General features: G+C 35.3%; 1 long non-coding RNA gene across 1 annotated transcript in view; it reads right to left on the bottom strand.

Annotated features, from left to right (window-relative positions):
* LOC110269008 overlaps nucleotides 3,270-11,860 on the bottom strand; it is a 21,567-nt gene continuing 12,976 nt past the window's right edge. The window contains exon 3 of the long non-coding RNA XR_002357864.1: nucleotides 3,270-3,280. This is a non-coding gene — a long non-coding RNA (uncharacterized LOC110269008). The remainder of the gene's footprint in view (nucleotides 3,281-11,860) is intronic.

Raw genomic sequence — 11,860 nt, 5'->3', positions numbered from 1 at the left:
TTTTAAAATCTCCATTTCAATTTTAAAATTTGTTATTACTAACACATCCAAATTTAAATACACATTCAAAAATCAAATTAAATAAGATTAAAATTCAAATTTTCAATTTTAAAATCCTTAAACCTTTTGATTATTAACACATTCTACACAAAACCTTAAAGAAATCAGATTTCAGGAGTCAAAACTTACCGCTGTCGTATAATCAGTTCGTGGCCTTCATCCTCAACGTCACCGCATCACGCTCAGCGCCAAGCGTTCTTCCTTACCGCCTTCCTCCTTGGCGCTCATCCTCGCCGCCGCCTTCCTCCTCATCGTCGCTGTTCCTCCGTGTCATTGTGTCCTACTTGGCGTCATTCGTCCGCGTCGTAATTCCTCCGTGCCGCCTTCCTCCTCGGCTAGGGGTGGCAATGGGTAGGGTAGGGTAGGGTTTGGAGTCAACCCTAACCCTACCCGCGGGTTGAGAATATCTCAACCCTAACCCTACTCGCTCTTAATCCGCGGGTACCCGACTCTACCGCGGGTTACAAAAAAATGCAACGTTATTATATAACTTGATGATAATTTAAAATAGAACTGACTTTTATGTAAAAAAAGTTTATTAAATTATCAATTAATGATCTTCTTTTAATGACTAAGGATCTTTTGTATTTAGTGAGAAGTCTTTAGTTCAACATCCACTTAAAATATATTTTTATATAAGTATATAACATATACATATATAGGGTGCGGGTTGGTCGGGTAGGGTTGAGGCTCAACCCGCACCCTACCCAACCCGCACGAAAACCCTACCCGCACCCTACCCTACCCGCGGGTAGGGTACATATTGCCACCCCTATCCTCGGCGCTCATTCTCGTCACCGCTGCGTCCTCTTCATTGTCCTTCATCAGCTTCGCTTCATCCTACTTGGCGACGTTCGCCGTTCGTTCGCATTGCCACGTCCTCCTCATGGCCGTTCATCAGCATCGCCAATTCTTCTGTGCCGGAAACGTACCTCTGGTATTTGGATGTGTCTGTGTTCATAGATTTTTTCTTTGTGCATTCCCTGACCCTATTGCTTTTCCTTTTATTCTGTACAATATTCTTATTTTCTTTGTGAACAATAATGAAATAAAATGACCTGAAGAGATCCCCATATATATATATTGTAATGTTAATTTATTTTTGCATGTGCAGGTTCTATATTTTGGATGTGTTTATATTGTTCACTGAATTTTGGATGTGTTTATGAAAGAATAATGGCATTCTAGTTTGTGTCCCCAATCTCTGTAGTTTGTAATGGTAATGTAATTTGGACGTGCTAAATCCTAATTCTGTATGTGTTTATGTTGTCTAATTAATTCTAGGTGTGTTTGTGTATCTGTATAATTTTGAAGGCATTATACTTGTTGTTTGTTATTTTAGATGTGTCTTTAGCTAATTTATGACTTTGCAATAAATATCTACTTTCCACTACTCTATTGATTTCGAGTTTGATCTAATTTCATGATAAAATACGATATATTGTGATTATGCTATGCTATTTCTAATTTATTAGAAATTAGACACATGAGAGTATTATTGTTCTTGAAAGTATTCATTAGCTTAAAAATTTTGTTAGTGAGGTTTGCGATTGAAAGAAAAAAGCTTGAGTGAGTCGAAGAATTTATTATATGAAAAAAAACCAATTATGCAAGTTTTAATTGTCTGCAGAAGAATATTATGCAATTGAAAGATGCTTGAATGTTAGGTTGAGAGTTCAACAAGAAAAAACCGTTCGAGAGGCTGTGATTTTTTAGTTAAGTTTTGTTTTTTTGTAATGATTCTCTTTGAACGCCTCTTCATTTGTTTGCTTGCATGAAAGATTAATTTGCTAACATTGTTTGTTAATAAAAAAGGAGTTTCAATGTTTTAGTGCTGGCTGGTTGTTCTATTCTTAGACTTGTGTTGAGGATTTGTTCGTTTTTATTGGTGATTTTTGCTGCCTATCAATTTTTTGGTATGCAAGCTTGTGGTTTTGGTTGTGTACATGTATAATTTTGGATGTGTAACCTTATTAATTTGGATTTGTAATCTTATCATAGATATATGAGTTTCTAATATGTTGATGAAATAATTAGCGTATATTATTATCATTCGGGATGTGTTTATGTTGTTCCTTCAATTTTGGATGTATTTTCAGTCAAAACTTTATGTTTAACCTTATGATGCGAACACTGAACTTTGTCATTTTGACATGAGTTTTGATGAAATATCTAGGATGCCTTTTTAATAATTTTGGATGTGTATTTGAGTATAGTTTTTGTCTTGTATCCAATATGCAGTCTCGAAACACAATGCCATTTAAAAAACGTACTTGGACTGGTCCAAAAAAAGAAAAATCAGCAGCTAGTACGGCTTCCATTGACAAACTTGATGAATTTAATGATAACACTATCAAAAAGAAAGTTGGAAGGCCGAAGAAACTAGAGGGTCCTAAAAAGGTAGTTTATTTTACACCTTACGAATTCTCTGGGTTATTAAGTGACATACACAATATAACATAAACTAACTAGTGTGTCAATTTTTCATAAAACACTTGATACCCAATGCTCTCCAACTGCCATCGCGGGTATGATAGAGTATCTGAATGATAAAGATCCGATCAAATACCAAGAGGTTGAGGACATGGGATTTGGATGCCTGAGGCACATCCCACGGTGGTCGATGAACCGAGATTTGATAGTTGCCTTGGCGCGGTCATATAACAAGGATTGAATGCATATAGAGGTTGAGACCGGAGACATACTAGTTAATGCACGTTTGATAAGTCAAGCATTAAGACTCCATGCAAAAGGTAATACCTAAAATATATAATTAATATAAAATACATATATGTTTTCTTCTTTGGTGTCTAGTAAGCCTATTGCTAGTTGTGTTTTTTGGATGTGGTAATACTTCTCTCACCCCTGTTCTTCCATTTTGTAGGTGATAACTTCCCGAAGTTAGATCTGAAAAAACATTGTCAACTCATAGACACCTTTAAAGGCAGAACTAAAAAAAAAGTTAAGAACCATGTAATTAGATTCTCAGTTACAACTGAACTAGAAAAGGAGGAGTTCCGGCATTAATTTATAATGTTTGTCATGAAAGTCTTTCTATTTGCTACCAGTAATAAGTACATCACTATATCATTCATCTTGGGAGTGATAGACGTGCATAATTCAATACATTTTTTTTGGTAGACACATCTATGACTGTATTAAGGAGGGATAAGAAAATATATGGAAGATGACATAAAGACTATCGATGGATGCATGTTTTCTTTCTTGGTAAGTTGAGCCACATCACTTGTTATATCGATGGATGTCATTTTGTGGTAGATACTTTACTTGCATACCAACAAACACAGGGACCTTAGGGGATATTGTGGCGGCGTTAAACCATGGATTAGGGAATGGACTGATGTTGCGCTTAGAGAAGTAGTAAAGGAAGAACAAGTTCGAAAATTAGTATAGATGCATATGTAGATGTAAATAATTTTTTTATTATAGACCTACGCTTGAGAATTAATAAATTGTGTTAACAGGTTCTAATTTGGAATATTGATGAGTAAAGAAAATCCGAGAGGAAAAAGGACAACGTCAGTGAACCACAAAAGAGAACACCTGATAAGCGATGGGATGCACAAGTTAGACCTGGACTAAGGAGCGAACAAGAAAAAAGGCCAAAAAATTTGTTAAGGAGTCAGATGAAGAAGAATTTTTACTCGAGACTGACACTAGCGATAAAGAATGGTGTCATAAAAAGAATCCAACTCAGCATCCTCGGAAAAAAATGAATGTTGCTTATTCTCGAGATGGAGTGTTCAATGGTACCGAAGACCGTCAGGACAAGTAAGTTTAAATGATAATATATTTTATAATTATTTTTATATTCACTCCTTTTGTTGCTAGATTTGTATGAGTGCAATTATTTATTATATTATATTGAGTTGAATGACTTGGTATGTGTAGTCATGAGCTCTAAGAGGAGGTTGTGGCTGATTGTGTAGCACTTAATCCCATGAGCAATGGAGAAAACCATGTTGTCAATGCATTAGGTAAAAAGTAAGTACATTTACTAATTATTGCTGTTATAATTTACCTGTACGATATGTACACTAGTATTGGAATAAGTAAATTTGGTTTTTGAAATAAGTCATGAAACCCAAAATAAATAAATTTTACTGTTGAACTAATTAATCAAAAATATTGGCGAATACGAAACTGATATATGTCATCTTAATTTTGAATCTTAAATTTTATTTGTATAATTTTGGATGTGTGCATGCAATTACTTGTGTGCCATTGTGTAATTTTAGTTGTGTTCAAATAAGTCCGTTTCTGTTATATTATATTGAGCTAAAGGATTTGGTGTGTGTAGTCATGAGATCCAAGAAGAGGTTGTTGCTGATTGTGGAGCACCTAGTCCCATGAGCAACGAAGAACACCATGTTGTCAATGCATCGGTTGAAAAGTAAGTATATATATTAATTATTGTTGTTTCAATTTAACTATATAATATGTACACTAGTATTGAAGCTATGGTAATGTGGATTTTTTTTTTTTTTGATTGACTGTTCATTCTTTATTTATTTGGAATGTGCAGAACATCAAGGTGTTTAGATATAGTTGTGCATTCTGGACTCCACGAAAGGGTAAAGAATGTGGATAGCGGCGAGGTTGATCATGGAATACCCCAAGATGATGTTGAAGATTGCAATCAGCTTTCCCTGGAAACTATATCTGTCAATAACACTCCATCAAGGCCTGCTCCAGTTATCATCCGACCTGATTTTAATGAAGATGCAAAAAAGGTGTACAGATGGGTAATAGATGACAACAATCCCTTGGATGAAGTAATCGTGTGGTATCACACACACTATATGTTAGACCTAACACGAAGAGATCTAAAGACAATAAAAAGGAGGCAATGGGCCGACGATCGGGTAATGTAACTAACAAAGAATAGTTATGGATTTAGGATTTAGATATACTTTTGTTATCTTTTTTTATGCCCTTTATGCTTTTATGAATATGCAGGTGATAGAGTGCATGTGTGCTATCTTTAATGAGTTCCCAGCTAAGAGGTTTCAAGAAAAAATTCTACTGTGTTAATCCAATGATACTGGTACAACGAATACCTATTAATATTACTTTTTACTTGTGTTTAGACCGATACACTTAGTAATAAACTAATCTGGAATAAATGTGTATAGAGATGGGTTATGACACTGATAAATATTGAAAAATTCGAGGACAAACATGCCATAGTATGTGGGGTTAGCACAATGCTGGGAAAACGAGATCTATTTGTTCAACAAGGTAGAGGCAGCCAAGAGACATACAATATATGTTCATAAATATTACATCCAACCAGTATAAAGTTTTTTGTGCATCCTTTTGTATCTTTGTACCCATCTGCCTGGATAATCACTGGTGGTTTTATACTTTTCATCCAAAAAGTTTGACGTTCTTTGCTTTTGACTCCCTAGTTAGACCCCGTCTTAGTGATCACATGATGAAAGTGGATGAATATGCAGTAAGTAGGTATAAATACGGTCAATACAAGTTTTACATATGTCCAATTGAAACCAATAACCATTTACTTTTGAATAATTATTTTGATGTGTCCTTTTACATACAGGCCAAGCTCATTGAAAAGTTAGCCCACCTCACTTTTTCATGGTACGAAATCCAGGAAGATGGCGTAGAGAAGTCCTTTTATGTGGAGGTTTCCATTTAACCAAACACGTATGTTTCACTTTGATATATTATTTTATTGGCTAGTAACATGAAATTATATTGAAGCATATTTGTTTTTCTCTTGTTTGATACTTATGACTACGGGATTTGTGTCAATAAATTCATGGACTCATGGGATCCATAAATTCTTGACATAGATAATTATGTCGTGCCAGTTTGGACAACGGTAGGTCATAAACTCCAATTAGAACAATATTTCTAATATTTTTTTATATTATTCTTTAGTGACATTGAAAATTAATGCATGCAGAAAGACTTGGCTAGGATGAGAAGGAAGTACCTACTAAACATCGTGCTTGATCCGTAGAACGATTTTCTAAATACCGTGGAGGTTGTTGCCCGTGCCCTTTTACGTCGAGCGCCTCAAAGGAATAAAAGAAAAGAGGTGAGAGATCTTTAGACTGCGCCAAACACTGCTAAACTAATAAGAAGAGTGGAAGAGACAGTATGCACGAGGGCCAATAGGAGAAACAAGAAAACATAGTACTGTTCAAGTATAATTATCTTTTAAAATGGACATATTTTTCATTTTAATCTAGGATGTCATCTTTTTATTTTTCATGTTGGTAGGATATTCAACTAGCCTTACTTATTTTGCTATGTTTATATTTTAGTTAATTTTTCATTCATTGTGCATAAATTACACTTATTTATAGTAGTTAAAATTTTTTCCAAATGCCAGCTAGATGGATGTGCAACACAACTAAACCAATATCCCACCTTTCAAATTGGTTCTTGCACACATCTAAAACTCATTAATATTCTTGGATATATTTTCATTAACTATGGTAATATATAATTAGACTTATGAGTAGTTTCCGACGTAGTAATTAATTATCCAATGAACAACCATATATTATTAGATGTTCAACCTTGTGATATTTACATGTTACAAAATTAAAGGTATACATATATATACCTAACATTGACCGATAATATACAATTTGATCAGAAAAATACAATGGCCAAGTCATTTGAACCAATTAACCTATCCTTTACAACTACTAAATAATATAACATAAGTAAAATACTCTATCTTAATTAAACAAATTATTATTAAAAAAATAAGTACTCTACCCAAGGTTCTGAAAATCGGACCGGATTAGCCGGTTCAACCGGATTAACCAAAAACTGGTCACTAGACCGATCCGGTTGACCCCCAAAACTGTACTGCAAAAAACCGATAAAAAACTGGTCGAACCGGTAGTTAATCGGTGAACCGACCGAACCGGCCAGGTCTTTAACAGTACCGGTTTTTAACTATGGTCCCTAAACGGCGCCGTTTTGATGCAAAAAAAAAAAGAACTAAATGAGCCCAACCCGCTTACCCACATAGCTGACTCGGTAACCCAATTACCCATCCCCTTTTACAAACTGCAAGACCTCAGTTCTCTCACTCACCAGCCACCACACCTCAACCCTAATTTCACTTCCATGTTCCAATCTTCATCAGTTCATCCAACTCCAACGAATGCCACTGTCCCTCCCAGTCTACCACAATCGACACCACATCAGAGCTGCTATCACCGAGCAGAAGGACCTCCAACGGGCGTCGTCGTCAGCTTCGTCTGGTCTGGGCATCTGAACTCCGAAGCTTCCGTGGTCGACATCGTCTGCTCATCTGGTAAGCTTCTCCGTCAACGTCGTTGGGCATCTATTCTACCGTCGTGACCTAGACGCCTACTCTAATCTCTGTCGCGGTGAGTTGTACTGATTTTTCAACTAATTTTTTAAATTTTGTTAATGAACTATATCAATTGATACAAAATTCTTTATTTGGTTAATTATATGGATTGATGCAGAGTTCTGTATGTAATGGCTACTGTATGTAATTCAATTTTGGATTATTTGGTTAATTAATTATTTGGTTAATTATATGTAATGGCTGCAGTACTGGTTTTTTAATTTTGGATTCTGGATTTTGAATGCTGAATAGAATTTTGATATAATTTTAGATTCTAAATGGCTGTAATTTTGAATTTTGCTGTAATTACTGTAATGGCAGAGGTTTTATTGATATGTGGAAGTACTGTTTGTCATATAGCCACAATTGGGAATAAATAAATTTTATTTTTTTTATTTCTTTTCTTAATCAAATATTGGAAGTCTCTGGTTAGGATGGGAATGGGCTAATATTGTTGTTGGCTCATGATAATTTCGTGATCCAACATAAATTCGTTTCTGAATTCGAGTTTCTAATACTTTATTTATTTTTTAATTCTTGATGCCTCTCTTGATTAAAAGAAATGACAATTGTGATAATATTTGACCTGGTTTGATTGGAGACAGGAACATCCTCTGTTTAATAGTTCCCCCTCCTTATGATTGCTGCATATGGAAGCTGTAACAATCAATTGCCGTGGCAATGTATTGTTCAATGAATCTAAAGATTAAGATGACCTTATGAATAAGACCAAGGAACAAATGTTTGGTTTGCTGTTAAGAAAACTCAGTTTATTATTATTATTATATATTGAATTTTTTTATAATTTTATTGTATATTTAACTAAACAAGTTCAACTACGGTTTGATCCCGGTTGAACTATTGAATCATTGAACCAGTTATTTGACCGGTTCAATGACCGATTCGATTCTTGCAACCTTGACTCTACCCTTTTGCAACACATCCAAAATAACATTTTTGTTTACCAAAATGAAATAGAACACATCCAAAACTCAACAATACAAATGAAATAGTCAACAAATAAAAAATAAGATTATGATGCACCCAATATGAAATTGGGATTTGGATTATATAAATGCTGCAACTGCTACTGTATGTGTTAGTCTTTAGTCATTATTTCTATAAGAATGCACCTACAAACAAATGCAACAGACTGATGTCAACAAAGAATGAATAAATACAACTTAATATATAAATAAAAAGTTATCCGAGGCAAAAATATTACATGAATAGAAGGGTTTTGGAAAGAATTCAACAATGTCGTAAATCCAACAGAGCCTAGGGAATTCATTTGCGTACTTGTGGCATAATTTTTAGGGATACAAGAAAAGGTGTTGTTGGTGAAAGAGTCTTCTTCCATAGCAACAGAATTCTGCATACATAAATGAATGATATTTAAATTGTAGAACAAAACTTATAACACTCTCTCCAGCAATAAACACTAAAATAAACCTTAAGGTGTTTGCTAGCCGTAATGCGCCTCTCGGTGGCTTTGTTTAAATGTTTGTTTCCTTTAACAGCTGCAACTTTCTGAACAATGAAAATATCTTAAATTCAACAGGCTAAACACGTGAAAAATATCAACAGAGTAAGATAATTGTGTAAACCATGGGTGTTATAACTAACCTTTGGATGTTTACTACCAGCTCGATGCTTTTCAGTAGCCTTTTTTTTATTTTTTGGTCCATATCCACCTCGAGTTTCTTGAAGTTTGGACACCCTCTAGGTACCACATGAGGAGGGCTCTGCAGAGCATTTAATCCATCAGGAAACTCACTTGTGCCTACACTTTCTGAATGCTTTGCTCGATGTTTGCTAAGTGCCACTTTAGCACTCGCAAAAGCAGAACGCAATATATCACCCTCCTCCTTGTCATGCACAAAGTCCTGGGCCACATTGTAGAAGTCAACATATAGTCCCCTAAATATATTCATGCTTTCATCAGAGCACCGTGAGTCATGACTGCTTCTAATGTGGATGTTCTTGCGAAACATTCTTGCTCCACCGAGAGAGTATATAGGACAAGTTCATCTTGTCAACCCTACAATGGGATAAAACCGATAGGGCGTGGCAACAGAGGATACCATATGACGCAAACATGAAATAGTTGCACATGACCTGGTGCGAAATAGGACAATACACAACTTCATACTCGTTATAAATAAACATCCTATTTACTATCTTCTGTTCAGTCACTTCGTAAAAGTATTGGTTGTCTTTCACCACCCTTGGAGACAGTTTGCAGTCGCCCTTTTTGATAAATTCGGCTTGAACATCACGAAATATCCAGTTGGTGCACTCATATTAAAACTACTTCTCAATAGGAGTGTTCGATACACATGGGATCAGGCTCCTGTTGTCTGCTACATCGGATTCCAACTCCTTTTGTTCCTTATCTGCAAGACAATTGTCATACTGGTGCACAAATTGAATCAAGCTGCACCTACAAGTTAGGTACTTATCGAAGAAAGCATGCATGCTCTCACTCTGTTGTGTACTTCTCATGTCAGCCCAAAATTCATGCTCTAGAAAAACAGAGACCCATATCTTACGAATATGATAGATATCTACATTTTGATATACATATTTGCCATTAAAATACTCACTTATGATGCGACACTAAACATGCATGAAAGGACATTTAACATAAGTTCATTTCTTTTACAAAATATAGTCAATAATTAAAACGACTAATAAATAGGGCAATCAAGTTTTGGATGTGTATTCATACCATTGAGCCAGTTATTGTCATGAAGGTTGTACTCTTCAATGAAGTCATACCATGCACTTTCAAATGATTCTTGCGAATGAGACTCCCAAACAATCCGACCCATTGTAGCATTAATTTCTTTAAAACGGCTCAACCCTCCAAGTTTTCGTGGTATCTTCTTTAAGATGTGCCAGATACACAATTTATGCCTGATGTTTGGCATGACATTCTGAATGGCTGTTAACATGGCCCTGCATTGGTCAGTTAACATGCCATGTGGTGCTTTTCCCATACATTTCACAAATGTTTGCATGAGTCATTCAAAGAATTCAGTCTTTTTATTGCCCAATAGAGCACACCGGAGAATAACTGACTTTCTGTGGTGATTGACGCCTACAAATGCTGCAACTGGCATCTCAAACCTATAAAAAACCAATACATGGAGCAATCAGTGAGCTTGTCAATTAATAAATTCACAAAGAAATAAACAAAAAAAAAGAAGTTACTTGTTGAGCTTGTATGTAGTGTCAAATGATACCACGTCACCAAAATACTCGTAAGCAGCTCTTGATCGAGCATCCGCCTATAATACATGATGGAGACTATTATCACTATAGAAACTAATCCCATAAAAGAAATTCGGGTTCTGCTTTTTCATCCTCGTAAAATAGTCCAGCATCTTTTGTGCATCAGTATCATCTCCATAGATTCGGAGTTTACTGGATAAATAATTTCTAACATCCTTCTCTACAAAGTTCAAATTAGATCGACCACCGGCTTCATCAGCAAGCGCCTAACAAGTCTTCTAAGGTCGTATACTAGCCTGGTCGTTGCGCTCAAAGACATCCTTAACGTGCATGGAGAGTTTCCTATTTTTCTTAAACATTCATGACAAACTGGAATCACATCGGTGCGTGTGAGCTAATTCTACCTTCGATAGTTTCCATCGTCCAAGCTTTGTGTCAAGCTTCACATAGATGCGAGCTTTACAGTGTTCAGATGACACTGTATTAGACCTTTGGGTTGCCGGATTCTTCTTTGTTCGATATCCATCTCTATTGCATTGTATGGATTGGTTAACGGGTGTCCTTCCATGCTTGTCCAAGTTAGTGTTCCTTATATGAGCCTCGAATCCCACTTTATTAGCATAGTTGTAATAAAGTTGGCGTGTTTCTTCGAGAGGTTCAAACATCATCCCCACTTTTGGAATCTAATCATTGAAAATGGTGAGATGAATCATGACCTAGAAAAACAAAACATAATGACAAGAATTTTGACAAAAGAATGACAAAATAATACAAGCATACATATATATGTATAGTGGTCATCCTAAGGATATTTGGATGTGTTCACATGAATATATTAGAATATAACCTATAATTAGGATGCAAGAAAAAAAGCCGATAAAAATATCGGAAGAATACATAAAAAATGCATAAAAAATGCTTATAACAAAGATGTCAACTACCTCAGTCGTGCACTCAGTTTCTGTAACAAAATTGCTTGAACCATTACAAACATTTAAATTGTGCATATCAATAAGGGAATCAAATGAGTCAATTTCTTCTGACGACGATTGCGTGTTCAAGTCTAGTTCAAATGCTATGTTGATGTCTACTATAATAAGTAAAATTATTGTGAGGATAATATTAAGAAAAGAAGAAATTGTAATCAATTATAATATATACAAATAAATAATACAT

The sequence above is a fragment of the Arachis ipaensis genome, chromosome B02 (genome assembly GCF_000816755.2).
Source record: "Arachis ipaensis cultivar K30076 chromosome B02, Araip1.1, whole genome shotgun sequence".
Lineage (NCBI taxonomy): Eukaryota > Viridiplantae > Streptophyta > Magnoliopsida > Fabales > Fabaceae > Arachis > Arachis ipaensis.
Note: the sequence above shows the minus strand (reverse complement) of the source record. Positions and strands in the feature narration are given on the sequence as shown.